Below are 25,726 nucleotides of genomic sequence, written 5' to 3' on the forward strand. Positions count from 1 at the left end.
TCTTTTCTCACAGCTTACCCTTCATTTGGTGCCCTCACCCCACCCCTTTTCTCTCAGGTTCTCTAACATAGTATTATTACTTTCATAGGCCTTCACTTTCCTTTTTATCTAAACTCCTTGATAATAAATATTTGTATGTGGTGATGTGGCATAGAATCTTCTTTAGATTCACCCATACGAGCATAGCCTATACACGGAGTAGTTACCAATAATTATCAAATGAAAGGTATTGTAGTTATAAATTAGGAAACATTGAGTACAGTAAAAAGTGTATAAAAATATTCCATTTGAATATCCAATTACATTTCTCATTTTACATATTATCTCCTTTGTTGTTTATTGATGTTGTTGCAAATAGTTGGTAAGTGTTGAAAAATATTAGATTTTAATATTTTGCTTCTCCACCATTTTATGTTATTCCTTCTCTCCATCTGATAATCTGATAATCTCCAACTAATAATCTGTATCATAAGATATTTAGAAATGTGAGTTTTCTCTCATTGAGTAGTTTTGTAGATTGGTTCTGATAATTCGAGAGAAAAACATTTACATGTATTTAAATTTCAGTTTTTGTATGTACTGATTGATTTAGTTGGATTGTATGAACAAGTATTTCCAGTACGTCTGGTGCGAGTTCTGCTAACTTTCTCCTTAACTTTATACAGCCCTGTTTAGCGTCAGGAAGTTCTCAAAGGTTTCCCCATTCATCAAATTGTCTTAACAGGTTATTGAACAACAATAAGGAAAAGCTGTTATATTAGGGGTTTGCTTTAGTGGGCACCAGCAACGTCTCCATTTCGAGACTTGTTACTGTTTTTGGCTATCGCTCCAGCCCATTTTAGGGATATTGATAGTAAAAGTACTTTGGTAGGTTATCTAAAATTCTATTGGATTTGGGAACTCTAAAACAATACAAGCTTTGGAACGGCAGTTTTAGCAAACATTTTCATTAAAAGTTGTATGTCTGCTTTAATTAATGTTAACCAAAAGAAAAAAAAAGAGGTGTTACAACATAGAAATATAAACTGAGAATACATTTTAATGACTAGATAAAAATACTTGTAGCTGAAAATCATAAGGATTTAGAGTTAAATAAGTATTTAAAATACTTAAAATTTTCTTCTTCTACTTTAAGTAATCCCCCTTCTAATGTGATTATTTTAATTTTCTTAAGAAGTATACATATTTAGATTAGCACACACACATCTAAATATGTAAGTTTAATAGATATGTTTGTAGTAGCACTGCACATATAAAACAATATTTTTGTTCTATTGCTAAAAATAAATCATTAAAAATTTTAAAACAGGTACATCTCTGATTGCTTCTTATTATAAATTCTTATAAATTCAAATTAGGTGATGTTTAACTATAAAAGTAGTTGCTGTAGCATTGTAGGACTGTCCTCCCATTGTTCATTGATTTGCTCGAGTGGACACCAGTAATGTCTCTATTGTGAGACTTGTTACAGTTTTTGGTATATCAAATATGCTATGGGGAGCTTGCCAGGCTCTGCCATGCGGGCGGGATACTCTCGGAAGCTTGCCAGGCTCTCTGAGAGGGATGGAGGAATAGAACCTGGGTTGACCACGTGCAAGGCAAATACCCTACCCCCTTTGCCATCGCTAATCACTAGGCTGGAAAAATAGTACAGTGGGTAGGGTATTTTCCTTGAATGCAGCCAACCCAGGTTTGATCCCCAGCATCCCATGTGGTCTCTGAGCACAGTTAGGAGTAATTCCTGGGTGCAGAGCCAGGAGTAACCACTGAGCACTGTGAGGTGTAACCCAAAAATCTAGGAAAAAATAAAAAAAGTAAATGTTCATCAATAAAAAACTAAAGAATCTGGGAATCAACATAACAAAAGGGGTGAACAACTTATATAAATAAAACTATGATACACTACAAAAATAAAGAAGACACAAGAAAATGGAAACACGTCCTCTGTCCATGGATTGGAAGGATTAACAGTCAAAATGAGAAATCTACCCAAAGCACTATACAGATTCAATGCAGTCCCTATAAAATATTGAGGAGTTTTAAAAAAACAGCAAATGCTGTTGAAATTTATACACAATAAATAGTTTCCATCGTCCCCCGTGGCCTCTGCCCCTTACCAAATAACAGATAGCCAAAGCAATTCTAAAGAAAAAAAAAGATAAAGATAGGTGGAGTTCTTTTTTCTAATTTTAAATTTTATTATAAAGTTATAATAATCAAGACAGTGTGGTACTAAATTAAAGATGTACTCTCAGACTAGTAAAAGAAAATTGAGAGCCCAGGGTCAGATCCTCAGCATATATGATAAGTTAACCTTTGACCAAGAAGCTAAGAATATGAAATGGAGCAAGAAAATCCCATTTGATAAATGGTGCTGGGAAAACTGGTCAATCACGTGTTAAAAAAAAAAAGAAGAACAAAAGAAAAATGAATTCGGACCCCTATTTCACAATACGTACAAAAGTCCATTTAAAATGGACTTCAATATCTGATCTGAATCCATAAATTATATGGAAGGAAATATAGGTAAAATCCTTCATGATACTGAATTTAGAGGAATTTTCATAATTCAACGTCACTGGCGAAGCAAACAGAAGTAAAGATAAACAAATGGGAGTATATCAAATTAAGAAGTTTCTATACTGCAAAAGAACTGATGATCAGAATAAAAAGACACCCCATAAACTGGGAAAAAAATATTTGCCATCACTCATCTTACAAAGGGTTAACAGACAATATATATATATACACATACATATATATATAAAGCACTTATAAAATTTAACAACAACAACAACAACAACAACAAAATCAACCCCATTACAAATAGGGAGAAGAAATGAACATAAACTTCCTCAGAGAACACACAAATAGCCAACAAACATATAAAAAATGCTCTGCATCACTGATCAGGGAAATGCAAATTAAAACAGCAATTGGATATCACATCACATCGATGAAAGTGGCACACATCCAAAAGAGCAAAAACAACCTGTTCTGACTCGGATGTGTGGACAAAGGGATCCTCGTCTACTGTTGAGGGAAATGTCAACTGGATCAACCTCTTTGGAAACCAATATGGAGACTTTCAAAAAACAAGAATTGAGCTTCCATATGACTAAGCAATTCCACTTATGAGTATCTACTCCAAAGATCCCCAAGCACTATTTATGGTAGTGAAGGGGAAGAGAGGAGAGCCTGAGGTAATGGTAGAGGGAAAGATACTCTGAGGGGGGTGGTGGTGTTGGAATGCCATAGAAATGAAACCCTATTATTATTTACAGTATTGTAAAATTATGAATCATGGTGACTATGAGAAAATAAAAAAATTTTAAAAAGTAACTGCATGTGTTTCACTTGGGGTGCCCCAGAGGGGGGCGGGTGAGAGCTCTCCCCACCCCAAGGGACCCAGCCCTGGCAGCCAAAAACCTCCACAACCCAACCACTGCCATACTCAAGGCCACTCCCCACATGTTTGTCCCGAGCCTCACACACAAGTGAACCTATTTCTGGACCGAGTAGTCACAAATACACCCGCATGACACATCATAAGACACACCCTAGCCATTCTCCAAGAGTACCACACCACATCTGATGGCGTTTAAATAGTAGGTAACCAATCATAGAGGGAAATATATATATATATTTTTTTTTTCAGATATACAAAAGCTCACATCACTCAACCTTTAACAACATGTTAGTGATATCCTAAAGAAGGTCTTAATTGCCCCTGCCAAAATAGAACAATCTTCACACTGTTTCCTCTACAGATACTTTTTTGCAGCATTTTCAGCAATACAAAATATATTATTTTGGTTGTACTTTGGGACAGGGATTGGGACTTCGGATGGAAACATCCCAAATATGGTGGTGGAAGGTGTAATGGTTATGGATTTGGTGTTCGAATATTAAATGTAATCAAATATTGTGAACTACATTATAAAATAAAATTTTTTAAAATTTATTTATTTACTGAATCACTGTGGGAAAAGTTACAAAGCTTTCAGGTTTAAGTCTCGGTCATGCAATCATCAAACACATTTCCCTTCACCAGTACTTATTTTTCACCACCAAGAACCACAATATACCCCCCTCCCAACCCTCCCAATGCCTGTGAGGCAGATGAATTCTAGTTAACACTCTATCTACTTTGATTAGATTCATTGTTTCGACAAAAGATGCACCACTATTATTTAGAGTTTACACCCCAAAATCAGACCTGCTGAAAGGCATTATGAAATAATTTGTTTTCTACAGCTGGTTACAAGAAGCAAATGATGTCGTGCGGCCGCAATAGCGGCTGTGCGATTTTGGATTTCTTATATTCCTGATATTTTGAATTTCTGATATTTTACTTATTAAGCCTGGGAGTATTTCTGCCGAGAGTCAGATAATTATAAGATTGGTCTCTGTGGCTCTAGAGCCATGGCCGTTCTGAAGAGCTGCTCGTGGGGGGCAACTTGTGACCTCAGTAGGGCATGAAGGATGAGCCGGGTACCTCCCATTTCCCATGAGGTTTCAGTTGCCCCGCCACGACCGGCTCATACCTGGTTTTCCAAAAATCTCCAAGGCGGCCGCCACCTTGCTTTCCAGAAGGAAAAAGGTGGAAGGGAGCAACACCCTTTCCCTTCCGGGCAGGCATGGTGGCGTGGATTAACGCATAGTCCATTCACTTTTCTGCCGCAAGCTGCTGGGCTCTGCATTAAGTCCTTGTGCTTCTGGAGCCATATCCGTGCTGGAGAGCCGCTCGTGGGGGGCAACTCGTGACCTCGGTAGGGCGTGAAGGACGAACCGTGAATACCCTCTTCCCATGAGGTTCCAGTCACCCCGCCACGACCGGCTCATACCTGGCTTTCCAAAAAGCCATAAAATAAAAAAATTTAAAAAAAATATAGCTACATGAAATAAAATATGCTTTCATTTAAAAATCTGCCCAGATCATAAAAGTAAATATGAAATGCTCAAAACACACCAACTTTTCTTTTTGCAATATAGCTTGTAGTTCTGCCTAGAGTTTCTCTTTCATTCTGTCCTTCATTGTAAACTACTCCTCAATCGGAAAGGGCTGTTCAGATAGAGAAGGGAGCACCAAATAAAGGATGTTTGGAGGATCCTCCCAGGAGGGGAGATGCATGTCGAAAGTAGACTATGGACTGAACATGTTTGCCACTCAATGCCTCTTTTGCAGACCACAACACCCAAAAGGAGAGAGAGAACACAGGGGATTGCCCTGCCACAGAGACAGGGGGGATGGGGGGATGGGGGTGGGAGGGATATTATCCATGGTGATGGAAAATGGGCACTGGTGGAGGGATGGGTATCTGATCATTGTATAATTGAAACCCAAGCACAAAAAATTGTAAATCTACAACTTTAAAAAAAATAAAATAAAATAAAGGGGGAAAAAAAAAAAGAAAAAAAAAAAAACTACTCCTCAATCCTCGATCCAGAACTAGCTAAACAAATATCTCCTCAGTATATCCTCCCCCAATTTCTCTGCAGAGTTAATCTCCCCTCCTTTATGGCACATCTGTGTTTTGTACTAGTTTTTATCACAGCACTTATCACTCTTTCATGTAAAATATGAGTTCCTTGAGGGCAATGACCATGTTTTATTTATATGTGCAGCATCCTCTGGTACCTAGTAGAGTCTCAGAAGCACAATAAATATTCAACAATGGTTTGTTGAGTATTTATATTCCAAGATGTAAAACATCTCTTTAGATTTTTAAAAAGCAATATTTTCCTGAGAGATTTAGAAAAAAATACCATTAATTAGAAATATCAGACAACCCAACTACTTAAGCAAACCAACAGGAATTTATTAATCTACTGATCATAATGGCAGTGCTAAGGGGTCGCACCTGGCTCCATAGTTAAGGACTACACTTGGTGGTGTTTGGAAACCCATAGGTGGTCCCGGGATTTGAACCAGGGTCTCGGCCACAGCTGCATGCTAGGCCAGCACCTTAACCTTTGTATTATCTCTCAGGTCCAGGGAATTTATTTTTAATGAGCCTGAAGATGACTTAGTATCATCTAAGTCCCGGTTCTATTTTCCATTCCTGCATCTTTGGTACATCGGTGGTTTATCCACACACTTTTCACCTTTTGATTGCAAGGGCTCCAAAACAGTAGGCATTATTCCCATATATGATGGCAGTAAGAAGAGGGAAAGAGGTTATCCCAGCCCTATCTGTCGTTTGTTAATTAAAAGTTTCCCTAGAAGTTTACGAACAGACTCTGTTCGCTATCTCCTTGGCCAGAATTGGGTTTGTGTGTCTTCCCAGATGCAGGAGAGCTGAGAAAACAAATGTCTGACTTAACAAGTTCTTAATGTGACAGACTGGATAGTGCACATACAGACTTGCCATAGTGACAAAAACAAAAAGCAGAAAGACAACAGGAGAGTGGATTACAGTTAATTAAGGCATGGAAGCACCAGGTTTGTCAGAATGAATGTGCCTGAGGCTGTGGGGACCCCAGAGCTCAGTGCAAGTGGGCAGTTAATAATTCATGTTGAGACACTTTCTCAAGAACAGTTACTTATAATGCCATAAGTAATGAGCTTTCTGTTTCAATCTTGCACCTCATGATTCTTTCAGTACTTTTAAATTGTGATAGCTCTCCTTTCTCTCCCCCTCCCCCCACCCCCACACTTCTTTTGGGTTCCGTTGTTGCCATTTGACATTTTTAAGTGCCAAGTCTTAAATGTTATTTTATATCTGCTTCTGATTTTAAAATAATTTCGATTATTGTTCATTTGAGCTATTAGCACCATATACCATTCATAAAATACTTAATATCTTCATCTCATTTTGACAATCTGCACAAATGATTTCCTTAGTCTCCTCTCACAGAATGTTATCACCTTGAAGATACTGAGTCTTCCTCGGGCATAGCAGGTTCTAAAAAAAAATTCTCTGCATCAAATATTTAATTCATTTCCTTTCATTTGCTTAGTCAGACCCTTGTGTTGGAAGCAAGGAAATAGAAAATTAGTACCAAAAAAGGGTCGACAATGGCTTGATATCACTTTAATCACTTTCCATACCACAACACTCACTTATCTATTAAATATGGAATTTCAATGTGAAAATATTGTTATTGATACAAATTTCAATACTAAGTGTGGAGAACAGGGGAAATTATATTTAAAATGGCGCAGCCATAAAAATGATCTTTTCTTTATGACCGTAGGGAATCTTAATGAAGATCTAACGTGCACTGTAAAGAGAACTTTAGAGAATAAGGGGAAAACCTGGAACTCATTTTATTTTTCTATTTCAAAAGTATTCTTTAGTAACATTAACCTTGGCTATGTGTTAAAATTAAAAGTGAGATTATAAAATTGGTCTCACTTAGTGAACATTCTTTAAAATTATCTGCACTATAGCACTGCCCTCCCGTTGTTCATCGATTTGCTTGAGTGGGCACCAGTAACGTCTCCATTGTGAGACTTGTTGTTATTGTGTTTGGCATATCGAATATGCCCGGCTCTGCCTTGTGGGCAAGATACTCTTGGTAGCTTGCCGGGCTCTCTAAGAGGGGCAAAGGAATCGAATCCGAGTCGACCGCATGCAAGGCAAACAACCTATCCACTGTGCTATCACTCCAGCCTTCCAAAGACATACAAAAAGCTTAATGATGAGTTGGACCCAATGACAGAGAAGCAAGCAAGTCCCTGAGCGGGGACCCCAGAAGCAAGCAGATAGGACGCAGCAAGGGGCCCTGAGTCCAGCACAGGGCACTGTCCCTCCTGCTCGGGCCTCCAGTGTCTGGACCTGGCACAGCAAGCCTCCCCCGAGGTTGCTGTGGAGTATGGGAGGGGCCAAGGGGGTGGCATCACCCTTGGAGGGGCCAGAATGACCCAGTGCACTTGTGGGAAGGGTTCCCCAAAGAGCTGGTGGCCAACGTCTCCCAAGAGCATGGTAGCCAACAGCTGAGCTGCAAGGTGGTGCTGAGTGAGTCCCTGCCCAGTGCTCAGGAAGCCGTGGGCCTAGGGCACTCCAACTACATGCTGCGGTTGCTATGGTGATGGAGAGTAGATGCAGGGAGAGGCCCAGGAGTGGTCCAGGTCCAGCCGCGCCTGATGGGAAGCTCAGAGGCTGTGAACCCACCCAGCTCAGAACCCGGCCACGATCTCCACAAGTTGCCAAGCACCCCCCCCAGCCCCTTGCCCCACAGACCTTGGCAGCGGGGTCCTTCCTGGAGTACCCCCAAATCAACGCCCCCTCTCACTCTGAAGGCAAGTGACGGGCATACTCCCAGGAGTGTGAGGAGCCCCGGAACTGACATTTCCCTGAGGGCCCTCCTGGGCCCGACAACCACTGCTGTGGAAGCCACTGGAACTGTCGGATTCCACATTGTCTTACACTGAAACTTCCCTACTTCCCCAGGGTCTCTCCTGGCCCCGACAGACACTGCTCATGCATAAACGGGATGCTTGGCAAACTGCCTACCACAGAACCCCCAGCCCATCCTGCCCACTACCCCCTCCTCTCCCACTCCTGTGACCCTTCCCTGGTCCTCTCCCTCACACAGGATGTATGCACACACGACCAGTTTGCTGCCATCAGTAGGAGGGCAAAGCGAGCCTCAGAGAGTGGCGGGTGGTAGGGACACCCAGGCACAAGGCGGGTGCAGGGTATAGGTATCACCAGAGATCCGCAGTCTCATTCACAAAGGCCACAGCACAAGCAACAGGGAGGACAACGGGAAACCAGGACAGGCCCGAAGGACGCACCAACCTGGGAAGTGGCCCGGAGCAGTGATGAGGGAGTCGGTGGCTTCTGTTTCAGTGTAAGACAATGTGGAATCCGACCGATCCAGTGGTTTAAAATTATCATGATGATTAAAACAAAGAAATAAAAAGGCTGGGGCTGGAGTGGCAGTACAAAGGATAAGGTCCAAAGGATCAGCGGCTGATGGGTTTGACCCCAGCACCCTATAATGAAGTCATTTAGTTCACTTGGTTAAGATGATTTTTAATTTTTGGTGAAAGTGGTTCTAACCATAAATACATAGGTAATATAGAATATTAGTGACAATAAAGTCTTTTGTAATTTGTGAGAATAATCAGAAAACATTTTTACTACCCACAACAATTACTGAACTATTCAAAAAGTTCATACTTTTAAAACCATTTATTTTTTCTTGGTTTCTACAATACTACATTTACCTTATTTTCCATTTTTCTCTCTTCTTCTGTATTTATATTTTGCAGTGCTGGGGACTGAACTCAGACTCTCACACATATAAGATAAATGCGCTACCTTTGAGTTCTCTGTCAAGCTCCTGATTTCTCTTTTTAAATTGCTTGCTCTTTTTCAATACATCTCTGAATGGTCAAAAAGTTCAGTCTTATATTTCTGTTTTTACTTCTCAACTATAATCTTATCTGAGGACTTATCTTGACTTATCCTGATTCCAGACTACTAAGCAATTTCTTGTTTTGTTTAACGTTTTGTTTTTTTGGGGGGGTCACACCCGACAGTACACAGGGGTTACTCCAGGCTCTGCTCTCAGGGATCATTGTGGCAGACACCATATAGGGTGCCTGGATTAGACCAGGGTTAGCAACACACAAAGTCATACTATCTTGTTTTCTTTTTGTTTTGAGGCCTTTATATGGAGGTTCTTAGGACTTTTTCCTGACTCTACTCAGGAATCACTCCCGGTGGTGCTTGGGGGAATATATGTGGTGATAAGAAATAAATGGGGTTGGCCACATGCAAGGAAATTTTTTTTTTTATGCGGGGAAGACAGTGTTGCTCAGGGTTTACTTAATCCTGGCTCTTTGCTCAGTGATCACACCTGGGCAATGCTTGGGGAATCAGACAGGGTGCTGGAGATTGAGCCTGGATTGGTCACACGCAAGGCAAGCACCTTACCCTCTCTACTATCTCTCTGGTCCCTACGAAAGCAACTTTGCCAAAATATTCCCTTTTGGATGTTACACAGGAAAATTAAACTTAACTTTTTTTTAATATTAAGTTTCGAGTTATTTAAAATGGAAAATCCCAGAATGCTTCCTCATTTTATATAAATATAAAAAGAATATATTTTGGCCTATTTTATTGTTTTGAGTAAGCAGCTATTGCCTCAGTCAAGAATGTTCACTCTCAGTTTACTGAATGTGGACTCTTTCAAACTTTAAATTTTATCATAGAGACAGACCAACCTTGTCCTCCATCTCCATTTCTATCAGAGAATGGTACTTTTGAAATCTGCATCAATATCAATGAGTCAATTTTTCACTTGTAATACAAGAGGTAAATGTTATTTATGAGTTTATTTATTTTGATTTTCATTGTTGTCATAATCAGAGGTTCTAGGCCCCCCCAGAATCATACCCAACAATGCTTATGAGATACAGCTGAAATGATCATTCATTCCACTTTATGATTATTGGTGTAGTAATTTGGACAGGCCTATTTTTTTTTTCTTTTTGGGTCACACCTGGCGATGCACAGGGGTTACTCCTGGCTCATGCACTCAGGAATTACTCCTGGCAGTGCTCAGGGGACCATATGGGATGCTGGGAACTGAACCTGGGGTGGCCACATGCAAGGCAAAGGCCCTACCTGCTGTGCTATCACTCCAGCCTGTTTCTTTTTTTTTTTTGAAGTGATTTAAATATTTTTTATAAAGTTGTTCACAATGATTTATTACATTCAATATTCCAACACCAATCCGACCACCATTTGTATCTTCCTACTACCATTATTTCCAGTTTTCCCACCACCACCCAAGCCTGCCCCAACAGCAGGCCTATGTTTCTTTAAGACACACAATTCTTATATTAGTACTATACTCTTTAGTCAAGGCCAGAGTTCTAGGAAGATAGGATCTATGTGATGTACATTCAGTGAAATAACCTGGAATTTGTCCAATTTCCTAACACCAATAGCAAAATGGTCACTTGAGATCTTTGGTCATTATCAAAAGCTAAGTGGGCTACAAAGAAAAAATTTCACAGCCTATCTTTTATACTAAGGGCTGAGCCAAGAGCAAAGGCTACACAATGCCTGAAGTCATACATTCTTGATCGACAGAATGTATGAATAGTTGTTTTAAAGAAAAAAGTGAGATTAATAATAATAGACTGTAATAGTAGGAAAGGTTTGTTGAATAGATTAAAAATGAGTGCAATATCAAATTAAAGTGTCAGAGTTCAGTCCCAAGAATATAATCAGACACAGAAACAAGATATTTCTCAAAGTACACAGAAAGTATATTATTGTCACTGTCTGTCACTGTTCTCCCTTTGTTCAACAATTTGCTCGAGCAGGCCCAGTAACGTCTCCATTGTGACAATTATTACTGTGTTTGGCATATCGAATACGACACGGGTAGCTTGCCAAGCTTTGCCGTGTGGACAAGATATGCTAGGTAGATTGCCGGGCTCTCAGAGAGGGGTGGAGGAATCGAACTCGAGTCGGCCATGTTGGCTGCGTGCAAGGCAAACGCCCTACCGCTGTGCTATCGCTCCAGTCCTCTGTGCTATCGCTCCAGAAAGTATATTATTAAAAACAAAATAACTTAACAGTAAATCTTTAAATATTTACCTCCTGAGAAATTTCCCTCTAGGAAGATTCTTAATTACACTTAGTTTATTAGCTCAGCTGCATTATCATAACCCTATGCACTTGTTTTTCATTAATAAAAGGGTTTGATTAAAAACTTTACACGACAGTGCCTCTATGTAGCTGACTCATATTTTATTAGTGGTAGGTGTACAGAAAGGGAATACATTGTTTTTTTTCTACAGGAAACACTACAGAGATTTGAAATCTAGGTCACATAATAGAGCACTGCGTTAAGAGGAGGCATAAAGGCCCCATTTCTTTTTGATTTCTACTCTAACAAAATCATGTTTAAATGAAAGTTAACAAATAAGTGTTGTGGAGCTACACTTATTCAACTTACATGATCACAAGTTACAATTACCATAACTATCCTTTCTGATCTCGTTAGTCTTTTTTTTTTCTTTTTGGGTCATACCCTGCGAAGCACAGGAGTTTACTCCTGGCTCATGCACTCAGGAATTATTCCTGGCGGTGCCCGGGGGACCCTATGGGATGCTGGGAATCGAACCCTGGTCAGCCGTATGCAAGGCAAACACCCTACTCACTGTGCTATCTCTGCAGCCCCTTTCATTAGTCTTAACATGCTTCCATATTCAAGAAAGTTTTATATTTAGTGTGTAGTAAGAACAACTTGATAGAAAACTAGATAATAAAATTTCTGTTTCCATAAAATCTTTTATCGTAAATCTCAAAACTCTTCAAAACACCAATTAAATTTCTGTAGTAACATTGGCAGTAAAATTATGACGGGGAAACTTGAATGGGCACATGGCAAGTCAACAACTAATAGAAGAAAGCTTATGTGCTACCTTGGGCATTGTAAGTGGATTTGCTTGCCTCCCTGGTATTCTGAATGTGATACATATCTGTGTAGCCAATGATCGTTAGGAATAATACAACACTTTCAACATATTTTAACAACTGAATAATTAAGTGCAAATATACTCCACTATTTAAAGAGCATTTGTGGAGAAGGGGGATTAAGTCATAGCCAGTGGTGCTCAGGATTTACACCTGACTTTGTGCTCAGGGGTCACTCCTGGTGATGTTTGGGGGAACCAACAGGGGCAGGGACTGAAACAGGGTCAGATGCAGGCACTGCAAGTGCCTTACCTCTGCATTATCTCTCCAGTCTACATTTTTATCAGGTCATTCAGAAATGGCAGTCTCTGCTTTGAGCACTAAAAAAAGCCTTATAAATATGTACATTTCATTAAATTTTTTAGTTTTTGAGAAATGAGAAAGTAGTTCAAATGTTCTAATTTAAAGATAGTTTTAAAAGACTGTTTTCTTTTTAGTATACCCTTACTCTTATATTGAACTAGCATGGCTAAGTGAGAAGACTTTAACCTAAACTAAACCTTCATTAATAGTTGAGTAAGGCATCTTCTGTCATTTCCTACCAAGGATAAAATTAGCATATGAATCACTAACTATTTACATTTAATTCAGATTTGACCCCTGGTTTATAAATTAAAAAATATCCTCAGTGTCTGATGGTGACATCCCTATATCCTAACAAATGGTTCCATTATTTAGCTCTGCTTCCTTGTGCAATTCCTTCAGAACTCTGAGCTTCAGATTAACTGCTGTCAGAACTCTGCTTAAGAATTATGACTGCAAATTGTTACAGGGCTAGAGATTAAAATTCAATATTCTACTCAATGGTTTATTGTCTCTTTTTTTCCTTTGCAGTTCCAGGGATTGAACCCAAGACCTCAAAACTCCAAGACAAGTGTTCTACTGCTGAGCGACATCCAAGTCCCTCAATAGCTAAAATAGTTGCAAAATTATTATGAATAGCAAAATAGTTGTTTCACTGAATTTCATTAAATAAGAGACAAACAACTATGTATTCTAAAGAATAAAAGGACAGTATAGTGTCCTTTTACTCAGAAAATATATGAACAAAATTTGTACTTCTATTTGGGAAGAAACATGTAAATAGCAACACGTTATTTAAAAAATTGGTGGATATGGGGGTACAACCAGGAGTGCTGGAGGAGAGATTAGGAGGTAGGGGAGGGAGTACTTGGGTAGGCCATGAACAGAGCAAGTGCCTTATCCTCTGTACTGTTTGGCTGAATAGCTATTCTTTAAAGAAAAACTTCAAGTTGATGAGATGAGACAAGCTCACACAAATAGGACATTCCTTTTAGTCAACTCCTTAGTAATGAAAACAAAGAGTGAATTATGAAATGAACATCTCCACTAGATAACATCCAAACTTGTTGCTGCTCACATCTTTAGCGAGTCATATTACACACTGATATATTTTTCATAGCTTTGAACTGGAAAAAAAAGAGCTAGGTGATTGAAGAGCCACGCTAATGTACTGCATTTATTGAAAAAAGAGCCAATGTGTTTCCTAAGGAAGTCTTTGAAGGTTGATTTACTGCAAGATACATAGAAAAACCTGCAGCAGTCTGTTTCCTGAAGTTAATGTCAATTCACCATCTTTTCAAGCCATAAAACAAAAGCTTTTGTTGTGCATAGAAATTCTCCAGCCCAAAGCTCAGCAAAGAACCCTGTCAGTACCTTATCAATAAAGACAGATCCACCTTTAGATAACAATCTGCTTTACAACACTAGAGCAAAGATGTTCTCAGTAGAGGCTCAGATCTATAAAACCCTTGCTCATAGAGAAAGGCTATTACAGACACTTCAGCTATTTTTTCTGAACCTCCAATTCTGAGAACAATTAAAAAGGTGCACAAACACTCAAAATTAAGGTTAGCTCTTGGGAAGATGAGAACTATGACTGCCATACCCCAAGGAGTTCAAGCGGGGAGAAGTCGACGGACTTAGTTACCTTTAAAATCAAGAAGTGGTGAAGGGATTGGTGTTGGAACACTGTACACCTGAAACTTAACCGGGAATAACTTTATAACCCTGCAATTCACAGAGACTCAATAACAAAAAATAATCAAAATGTAACTCATCTATGGACTCTGTTCCAGAGATTCAAATAAATCTTGAAAGAGATCAATTAGCTGCAAAAATTTCTTGGATACACAGTCCTGGCTGAGACCTCTGGGGAGATCTTGGGAGGGGGGCAGGTCAAGTTCCTGCCCTACCAAAGCCCCACCCATGCAGCCCATCCTCCCTCTGGTCGGACTACCCAGTTACATATTCTGAATTTTCCGGAGTGCACAAATGTGGCTGTGCAATGTCTCCAAACTCTACAGTACTAACATCCCAGTAGGAGAATTCCAGATCGGAAGGGAAAGTAAAGTCAAGCCAACTAATCTCGACTAACAAAAACAACACCTAAGGCTTAATTTGCAAGAACAGTTTAGAAAACCCTCAGACAAGGTCTTACTGTCCCCATGGTGAGATATAACAATTTTCACACATCTTCTTTTACTGAAGTAATTTTTGATCATTCCATTAGTTGTTCAGTGGTAACATGCAATATAAAATATAGGACTCTGGGACAGCTATGGGGACTGGCTTGAGGGGTGGTTGAAAACAATGGTGGAGGGAAGGTGGTGTGGGACTGGTGGGCAATACTGAATGCCTGTAACAACTCATTAACAACTTTGTAAGCCATGGTGTTTAAACAACTTTGTAAACCACCATGTTTAAATAAAGTGGGAAGGAAAAATCAAGAAGCCAAGAAAGGAGAGTTGCCCCTTTTCTATGGCTATATTCTGTCTTGACTCTATTTGACCAATTAGTTCAATCAAAGTCCATTTATCTTTATCTTTTTTTTCTTTAAAGATATTTAAAACAATTGCCATTCCTTTCCTGAAGTAAACAAAAGGAGGAACTGTTTTCCTATGGGTTCTCTATTACTTTAATAGTTCACATTACGCCTAGTCTTAGAAACATTTCTGTCACAATTGTCTGCACATAGCACACACAGTCCTGATGTGGTGCCCTAAGGGGCATATTACTGTTAACGGCCCATCCAGTCATTTGATTATCATTGTATGGTTAATGGCTTTGTAGGATAATAACTCTGACACAGACAATCAAATGCTTTAATTAGTTTATCATTTTTTTTTTAAATCTCAGAATAGATCCAGGCCATATTTGACTTTAGTAGAGAGTGAAATGCAACCTAACTTGAAGACTGTCTATGAGGGTATAATCCTTGACTGGGTTCCTCAGTTTCTTTCTTATACTGACTCAAGCTCCACGAGGAGAGGTGGCTTCCAATACAGATTTTATTTGCCAACAAAATTTCCCATCAACGCAAATAACAAAAATATAGAACCACAGGAGAACAACACATACAATGACATAAAGAATGGGAAGCCTTTCAGAAGAGCGCCAGTGGACTGGGGAAGGGGGGAAGCAGACCAAGATAGAAAAGATGAATAAGCTTATGGAGAACGATTTGTTTCTATATCTATAGGTGAGAGACTAAGGTACAGAAAGGTTGGAGAGCTTGTCAAGATCACGTGGGTCTGAAGAGAGAACAGTGAGATTTGAACCTATTCCAGTTCTCCAGGCCACGTCATTAGCCACTGTCCCACTCCCAACTTATACATATAAAAGTGTTAGACGGGAATGAGGGCATGTGTGTGTGGTGGGTGGAATGACTCAAAGTAATCAGGCTAGAATGTAAATAATGATAACCTCTTGGTGATATATTATGTGCAATTTTTCCTGCTGATTCATTCTTTCCAGAGCTTCTCAAAACAATAAAAATAAAGTTTAGCACATTTTTATGTCAGCAGACAATGAAATAATATTGCTGGCCTAAGTAACATTTTTCCTTTCATCTTAACACTTCTTAATTTAGAAAGACTATGCACACACTGAAGTGACACTTTGTTGACAGCTATCAGATCACACTGCAGCCCTCACAAGAAAGTCACAGAAACCTGGACACAGGCAGGAATTGGTTCCAGTTAAACTTGTAACATATGTTTGTATAATCAATAAAGATTTAGTTCAATTTCCAGTGCATTTGACCCTTAATCCTACACCCTTTTTTAAACAATAGTTATTTGATTTTCACAAAAGGATCAAGAGATATTAAAATGCGACTGAAAGATTAAAGTGACATTCAGGACAGTGTTGATGCAAGTGTTATTTCTGTCCTTACCTATCCACTGAAGCTTCTTTCTTAAAGATCACAAATGCTTCAAGTCAGAGCTAATCTATTTCTCACAAGTCCTGTTATCAACATTTAACACAATTTACCACTCTCTCCTTGAAATTCCCTATTCCCCGGGCTTTCTTTGTTTTTAAATCCTCCTAGCAGTCTACTCTTTATTTCTACTCTGATCACCCTCATTGTTACTCCCTGGGCCCCTTTTTCTACACTGAACTCTTTCCCAAAGAACTTTTCTTCCTTCTCCATTTTCACTCTTTCTCTGAAATATTAGGGCTTTACCTTTCAGAACCATATGAATTATTCCTTAGAACAGATCTCTAGTTCTGACATCTCTCCCAATCTCTTTCTTAATGTCTACCAGCATTTTCAGTGTTTAACATAGAACCTGTCTTCTCTTCTAAATTTGTTTTTCCTTCCAAGTTTCTTGTGATGTTCAGTTCTACTATTCCGGACCCAAAATTCTGTGTCATTTTTGCTTCTTCTTTTTTTCATTTTTCATTCATTTGTTTTTTCATACCCAGCAGTGATCAGGGTTTACTCCTGGCTTTGTGCTCTGGGATCATTCCTGGCAGGGCTTAGGGAACTATGTGGGATGCTAGGGATTGAATCCAGGCTGGCCGCATGGACAGGAATATACCCTACCTGCTGTACTATCACTCTGGTCCCATCTCTTTGTTTTTCTTTTCAACTTTTTAGTCCTTCATGCCTATCTCTATGATCATATTCATTCAATTATGCAATTAATTTTTATTGAGTAATGGCGGTGGTGGATTTCGAGGCTAAAGAGATAACCAAAATGGGTAAGGGCAATGGGGAAAAACTGAGAGCCTTCCCTCTAAGATCAGGGATGAGACAAGGATGCCCACTCACTCCACTGTTTTTCAATATAGTACTGGAAGTACTTGCAATAGTGGTTAGGCAAGAAAAAAATATTAAGGGCATTCAGGTAGGAAAGGAAGAAATCAAGCTCTCACTATTTGCAGATAATATGATACTATACTTACAGAACCCTAAAATCTCTACCAAAAAACTCCTAGAAACAACAGAATTGTATAGTAAAGTTGCAGGCTATAAAATCAATACCCCAAAGTCCATGGCTTTCCTATATGCAAATAGTGAGAGGGAAGAAAGCGAAATGAAAATAAAAAACAATCCCGTTCACAATTGTGCCCCAGAAAATTAAGTACCTAGGAACCAGCTTAACTAAGGAAGTAAAAGACCTGTACAAAGAAAACTACAAAATGCTACTTCAGGAAATAAAAGAGGGCACAAGAAAATGGAAAGATATCCCCTGCTCATGGATAGGGAGAATTAAAATAGTCAAAATGGCAATACTCTCCAAAGCATTGTACAAATTCAATGTGATCCCTATAACAATACCCATGACATTCTTCAAAGAAATGGAGCAAACACTCCTGAAATTCATATAAAACAATAAGCCACCACGAATAGCTAAAGCAATTCTTGGGAAAAAGAAAATGGGAGGAATAAACCTCCCTAACTTCAAACTCTACTACAAAGCAGTAATAATTAAAACAGCATGGTACTGGAACAAAGGCAGAGCTGCAGACCAATGGAACAGGGTTGAATATACTGACATCTCCCCCCAAACATACGATCATCTAATCTTTGATAAGGGAGCAATAAATGTGAAGTGGAGCAAGGAAAGCCTCTTTAACAAATTTTCTGGCAAAACTGGACAGCTACATGCAAAAAAAAGAGGGGCTCAGATCTCTGTCTAACACCATGTACAGAAGTAAGATAAAAATGGATTAAAGACCTCATCATCAAGCCAGAATCCATAAGGTACATTGAAGATAAGGTTGGCAAAACCCTCCACGACATTGAAGTGAATGGTATCTTCAAAGATGACATGTCACTGGCCAAGCAAGTGAAAACAGAGATTGACAAATGGGACTATCTTAAACTAAGAAGCTTCTGCACCTCCAAAGAAACAGTGACCAAAATACAAAGACAGTCTACAGAATGGGAAAGGATATTTGCCGAATACACATCTGGCAAGGGGTTGATATCAAGGATATACAAAGTACTGGATGAACTCCACAAGAAGAAAACATCCAACCCCATCAAAAAATGGGGCGATGAAATGAAAAGAAACTTTCTCAAAGAAGAAATCCGAATGGCAAAAAGGCACATGAGAAAATGTTCTACATCATTAATCAACAGGGAGATGCAGATCAAAACAATGAGATATCATCTCACATCACAGAGACTGGCCCACATCCAAAAGAACAAAAGCAACCGGTGTTGGCATGGATGTGGCAAGAAAGGGACCCTCCTTCACTGCTGGTGGGAATGCAGACTGGTTCAGTCCTTTTGGAAAACAGTATGGACGATTCTCAAAAAATTAGGAATTGAGCTTCCATTTGATCCAGCAATACCACTCCTGGGAATATATCCTGGAGAGGTAAAAAAGTACAGTCGAAATGACATCTGCACTTTTATGTTCATTGCTGCACTGTTCACAAGCCAAAATTTGGAAAAAACCCGAGTGCCTGAGAACAGATGACTGGTTAAAGAAACTTTGGTACATCTACATAGTGGAGTACTATGTAGCTGTTAGAAAAGATGAAGTCATGAAATTTACATACAAGTGGTACTACCTGGAAAGCATCACGCTAAGTGAAGTGAGTCAGAAAGAGAGGGACAGACATAGAAAGACTGCATTCATCTGGCGAATATAAAGCAATAAAATAGGAGACTAACACCCAAGAATAGCCGAGATAAGTACCAGGAGGTTCACTCCATGGCTTGGAGGCCAGCCGCACATGCTAGGAGAAAAGGCAGCTCAGATAGAGAAGGGAGCACCAAGTGAAGAGTGCTGGGATGATCCTCCTAGGATGGGAGATGCATGCTGAAAGTAGACTATAGACTGAACATGATTGCCACTCAATGCCTCTTTTGCAAACCACAGCACCCAAAAGGAGAGAGAGAACAAAAGGGTATGCCCTTCCACAGAGGCAGGGTAGGATGGGGGGAATGGGGGGTGGGAGGGATACTTGGATCATTGGTGGTGGAGAAGGGGCACTGGTGGATAATCGATCATTGTATAACTGAAACCCAAGCACAAAAATTTGTAAGTCTACAACTGTACTTTGTGGTGTTTCACTAATATAATAAATACAAATCTCAAAAAAATTGGTAAATACCCATCTCCCTGAATTTGGTATTCCTTTAGAGAATATTGTATTATCTCACTATTTCATGAGGAAGAGACAATTTCAGGTGGCAAGATAACCTATTTTAAAGCATATAAAAAAAGAAAAAAAAAGGAAAACATACAAGTAGAGGCACCATAAGTGATTGACAGTAGCAACAATGAGCTGGTATTTTAGATACAGAAGCCAGAAAAACAGAATTTTTTGAAATATAACACTAGAATAAAGATTTGAATGAAGTGAAACAATGAATATTGTGAAGATCTGAAGAAAGACCATTCCAGAAAGTTGAGTAGCAAGTGCAAAGGCACTGGGGTAAAAATAACTTTAGCATGTTTGGAGAAAAACCAAACACAAATGGATTACTAAGGTAGGGTGATGGAAGTTAGAGTCCAGTGGAAGATGAAGCAATACTGTCTCTGGTGGTGGGTGTGGTAACCTTGAAACAAATAAGCATATATAGACACATAAAAAAAAAAGATCATTTGACTGGTGTGTAAGAAGTAAGGTAGAGGCATTAAGATCAATGATATATTCAGGACTAGAAATGAAAGATCTTAAAAACCTAAGGAATTTAGATCTTATTCTAAGGATAATGAGAAGTGCTTGGAGAGTTTCAATTTGGGAATGATGTGGTATGATTAGTATGCTGGACATCACCAGATTTTAGACTATTGTGGAGAAACATTTGCTAAGGTTTTTAATATTAACTATATTCCTATGTTGTACACATAATCATTGAGCATTTATATATTTACTAAGAAAAAAGTGTTCAATTCCACAAGTATGGAATTTCCAAAATCATAAATAATTATGACTTTAAATACTTCCATTTCCTTAGTGTATATTGCAAGCAACATATTTCCAAAAGAGAAAGTAAAAGCAATGGGAGTACTGAATATGTTCAATGGACAATAGATATTCTCCCTTTTTGAGGGGAGAGAACATACCAGGTGATGCTCAGGGACTACTCCTGGCTCTGTATTCCTGGTGGGGCTGGGAGGACCCTATAGAATGCCAGGGAATAAACCTAGGTTGACCGTGTGCAGGGCAGACATCCTATCCTCTGTACCATCACACTAGCCCCAGATATTCTTCTATTTATGTAAATAAAAACAAATCTTCTGGGAATTTTTATCATCAATAATGTCCAATAAGGCAGTTTAAGAATGAATTTTTGACATTCATGGCGACAAGGATATAGCGTAAAGGACTGGAGCACACGGGTGTCATGCACAGGTGTCCCTGGCACTACATGACCTTCCAACCACCCTCACGTGTAGCCTGGTGGTTCCCGGCATGACTAGGGTACCCTAAAAATAAGATGTACTTAACATAAGTAGTTATAAGGAATTTACAAATTGTTAGTAACAGTACAATGTGCCAGGCTGTCAATGTTCCAAAAAGAAATGAATAATGTTTAACTTGTTTCCTCTAGAGGCCTACAAAAAAGACAGAAAAAATAAATAAGATAGAGCCCCTCAATTATTGGGCTGGAGCGATAGCACAGCGGTAGGGTGTTTGCCTTGCACACAGCCAACATGGCCGACCCGAGTTCGATTCCTCCGCCCTCTCGGAGAGACCTGCAAGCTACTGAGAGTATCTCGCCTGCACGGCAGAGCCTGGCAAGCTACCTGTGACGTACTCGATATGCCAAACACAGTAACAACAAGTCTCATGATGGAGATGTTACTGGGCCCGCTCGAGCAAATCGATGAACAATGGGAGGACCGTGACTGTGACCCTCAATTATTGTCAGGGTGTAAGAGGTTTTTGCTTTTATGTAACGTAGAGCACGAAGACATAAATACATCCATGATGTCAGTATCATTAGGAATCACACAATTGAGTTTTCCACAGCTACCAACACAGAATATGTCTCATGTAAAACTAAACACAGCTCAATGGGTTGCCGGAGATTAGTACTCACAATATTCATATAAAGCAACCTAGTCATCTCTGTATTTTCGGGGTTCTTTCATTTGTTTCCCTGCAGAAAAAATAGATGGCATTTTGCCTGTCTCCATATTTATTGGATTTATGCATGAAGTAGCATTACATGGAATTCATTAATCAAAGGGACATTGAGCCTCCACTATTTGTCAAGCGCTCTGGTAGATACCTGGAAATGCTAAGTTGGATGAACATCATAAGGTAAGGAGGAGAAGCTGTTTCTCTGAGGGAAATAAATTCAGGATTGGATTTTTCTTTCTTTCTTCTCTTTTCTCCCTTCTTTCTTTTTGGGTCACACCTCACTGCTCAGAAATTAGCCCCAGCTTGTTGCTTGAGTGTTTGGTGGTGCTCAAGAGGCCAGACGTGGTGCAGGGGATCGAACTCGGGGTCCTCTGTAAAGCATGCATGCACTCTTGCCTATGGAGTTCTCTCTCCTGCCCATTGGAACAGAATTTCTAAAATAATAGCAGCTTTCTGTTTCTGAAGGTTTACTTTAGTTGCAAAGAAGAGTTCTATTTTCTATAGCTATCCCTTGATTGGATAGAAGAGAATCAAAATGGACACAGAGAAAAAAAGTCACCTCCTGTGGAATCTGAAGGTTGACTCAAAGCCTCAAGAATGCAATTTGCTTCTGATTCTGATACATGGAAATTTTTTATTCCATAAAGAATCCAGTCCTGACACTTTGAAGTTCACTCTTGTAACTAGCAAGAGAGACTGACAACAGTTCATGTTATTGAATTGTTATTTCTAGGTATCAAACTACCACAAATTTATTGGCTTAAAATAACATACACACTATGACAAAATGTATATGGGTCAGAAGTGTAGGCATATCTTCACTACATAGTCTGCCTTGGGTCTTACAAAGCTGTAGTCAATAGGACAGTTACGGCTATGGTCTCATCTGAGGCTTCTGGGACAGGTGTTGCTACTGCCAATAAAATTCAAGCCTTTGAGATAGTAGAATTGAAAAATGTCAGTTTCCCAGCTATTGGCCAAGTACTTCCTTGTTATTTGTAATGTGGACCTCCAACGTACCTCATGCAATGCTATATATATATTTAGCTTTGCTGCACTGTACTGCTTACAAGTAAATCACATACACTGGGGAGGAGGGGGTGGTAGTGGTCACACAAGGACACGAGCACTAGGAAGCAGAGTCTGCCCACCACTGTACTGAGACTACCTCTCTGCCAATTTTACAGACCAAATCTTCCTCTTCATTATTGCATCAAACATAGCTCTTCTCAACTTTAATTTTTTCTTAAGAGCTTAAGTTAATACTTTCTTTAACATCCTGCAACTACTATTAAGAATTCTTGTTAGTCCTGGGCTGTTTCTTTTTTCAGTTTTTGTATAACTATCTAAGCATAAGTTTTTCAAAAAGCTCTATGAATCTCTCAATTAATGTGTGCCTTCCCCCAACCCCCTTGTTTTTTTTTTTACCTATTGGGACAGTAAAGTGGTAGAGTTCATCTTTTAGATTTTTTTTTCCTGTTTTGGGTCACACCCAGTGATGCACAGGGATTACTCCTGGCTCTGAACTCAGGAATTACTTCTGGTAGTGCTTGGGAACCATATGGGATGCTGGGAATCGAACCCGGGTTGGCCGTGTGGAAGGCAAATGCTCTATCCACTGTGCTATCGCTCCAGTCCCCCATCTTTTAGAATTTTTTATTCCACAAGCAATGCTTACCCTGGTCTCTAAACATATGAAAACAAACCCATCATATCCAATGTAAAACAAAACATGCTAAGACAAGTACAAAACAACTTTTATGGAATCTATGATATGCACAGATACAAGCATATGCAATCACATCCTCTTTATATTTTCATTATTCCTGTTGTGCTACAATTCCAGCAGATGTTACAAAGCCTGGAGTATTCCTTATTGCAATAGATTGGCATGATAAGTTAACAATCCATTTTGATCAAGGATCACTTATATTCTTTTTTTGTCTGGGCTCCTTGTGATCTACCCGTTTGATATTTACTTTGGTTCCTTTCTTTTTTTCATCTCAAATGTTCTTTTATGGTGCCTCCCTTTCACTCACTTTCATGGTGTTCTGTACAGGAAACTGCCTGTCTTATTCCCCTTCTATTAAATCTGTTGCTCCTCCCAAAAGGTATGGCCATGTATAGAATTAAACACATCAGTGAAGTCCCTGTTGATGGTCTGTGTTCTTGGACCAAGAGTTCAGTCAGTCAAGGGAGAAGGGCTAATTTTGTTTTCCTCGTACTTTAAGACCAAACTGCAGAGGCATATTGTCTATTACAGGACGATCCTCAGCATTTAGCAGAGCTAGCCTTGGTGTGTGAGCATTGGTATTAAACTAATATTTGTGAAAAGGATTGAATATTTGACAACTATTTGAAAGTGGTTGTTCCTAAATGTCATAGTCACAAATATGAATAGCAACTTATTTATGTGTAAGAGATTCTTAGAGGTGAAACTGGAAGATCATAGACTATAGATTTAAGATTTCTAGTAGACCGCTCTCCAGAAGAGCTGAATCAAATGCCCACCTCCTAACACAGTTTGTGTGTGATCGTGTCCTTACTGATGGAAATTAACCCTAAGTATTATAAGCTTCATCGGGGAATTGTCCCTTTTCCTCCCCCAGAAACTTTCCTCCTCAGAAACTTTACAGTGCTCCTACTAATAGCCAACACTTACATGTTTATAATTATTGCTAAAACAAAGGACTTCTAGTAAATAAAAGGCATCTTTTAAGTTTAATTTTTAGTTAATAATATTAAAATATGTTAAAATTTATATATGAATTACATGTACTTGTTAAATAGATCATAGTGCTAAAGTATGAATATCTCATGAACTTCTACTATGTGCCAGGGACTGTTCTAGTCATTACCTAAATTGTGGTGAATAAAGGCATTCAAGTATAAGCTTCTTGTTCCCCAGGAACTCATATTTTAATTTTAATCAAGGAGATGGATAATATACAAGAAAGAAACAACGGTGAGGCGAATAAATAAAAAAGTGAAAGAAGTACCTGGGGGCAGAGAGAAAGCTAGTCCTAGAGGTGGTTAAAAACGGCTGTTCTAAAAGCAGATGTGCCAGCTGTGGATTGAACTGGCACTCTCCATTCCTACCATTCTCTTTATTTTTTTCTCAAACAAACCACACACTCTCTTATCTCCAGGTCATTGCCCTTGCTCTCTGTATTGTTCTTCCACCAGATATGACTTACTCCTTTCTCATATTAGGTTAAATGCCTGTGAAGAAAGTCTGCTCCAGGAATTTGCAGCTTTGTATGCAGTCAGACCGGTTTTGATCCCCAGTATTATATGTGGTTCCCAAACATGGCTGGTGTGGCCCCCAAATTGCAAAACTAAATTAAGAAACAATAATAATAATAAAAAATAAAGTATTTATCAAGAGAAATTTGTTATTTTCTCTTACACATTGCTTCACAATTTATTCCAAAGAGAGCTTTTATTTTTATTTATTTGTTTTGCAGGTCACAGCTGGCTATGTTTAGGGCTTACTCCTGGCTCCTATGCTTAGAGATCACTTCTGGCTATACTCAAGGGAACGACCATATGTGGTTCTGGGGACTGAACTCTGGTCAGCTATATGCAGCAAGGTGTACTTATCTGCTATACTAGCTCCCCAGAGAAAGCTTTTATTTCTTACTGTGAGGCTGTAGTATACTTGAAAACTTTTAACTTTTAAAAGATACCGTACATTTCAGAATTAACAAATGCTCATTCTAAAGAATGAAACCAAAACAAAGAACATAAATTTGCAATAAAAATTTTGAATATTCTCCCAGTGTGAGCTCCTAGGAAAAACCAGTGTTATCAACGATTCAGGTATTTTTCTATACCTGATTGAAAATTATTACAAATTCAAGAACCATTGCAATCTGTTGCTTAATTCTGAGTAAGTCATGAAAATTAGT

The 25,726-nt window shown here is 39.0% G+C and overlaps 1 protein-coding gene across 1 annotated transcript in view; it reads right to left on the minus strand.

The window, feature by feature from the left end:
• Positions 1 to 25,726, minus strand: part of STXBP4 (syntaxin binding protein 4) — a 184,688-nt gene that overhangs the window by 34,805 nt on the left and 124,157 nt on the right. The gene's annotated exons all lie outside the window — the stretch shown is intronic.

The sequence above is a fragment of the Sorex fumeus genome, unplaced genomic scaffold (assembly GCF_029834395.1).
Source record: "Sorex fumeus unplaced genomic scaffold, SorFum_2.1 ptg000063l, whole genome shotgun sequence".
NCBI lineage: Eukaryota > Metazoa > Chordata > Mammalia > Eulipotyphla > Soricidae > Sorex > Sorex fumeus.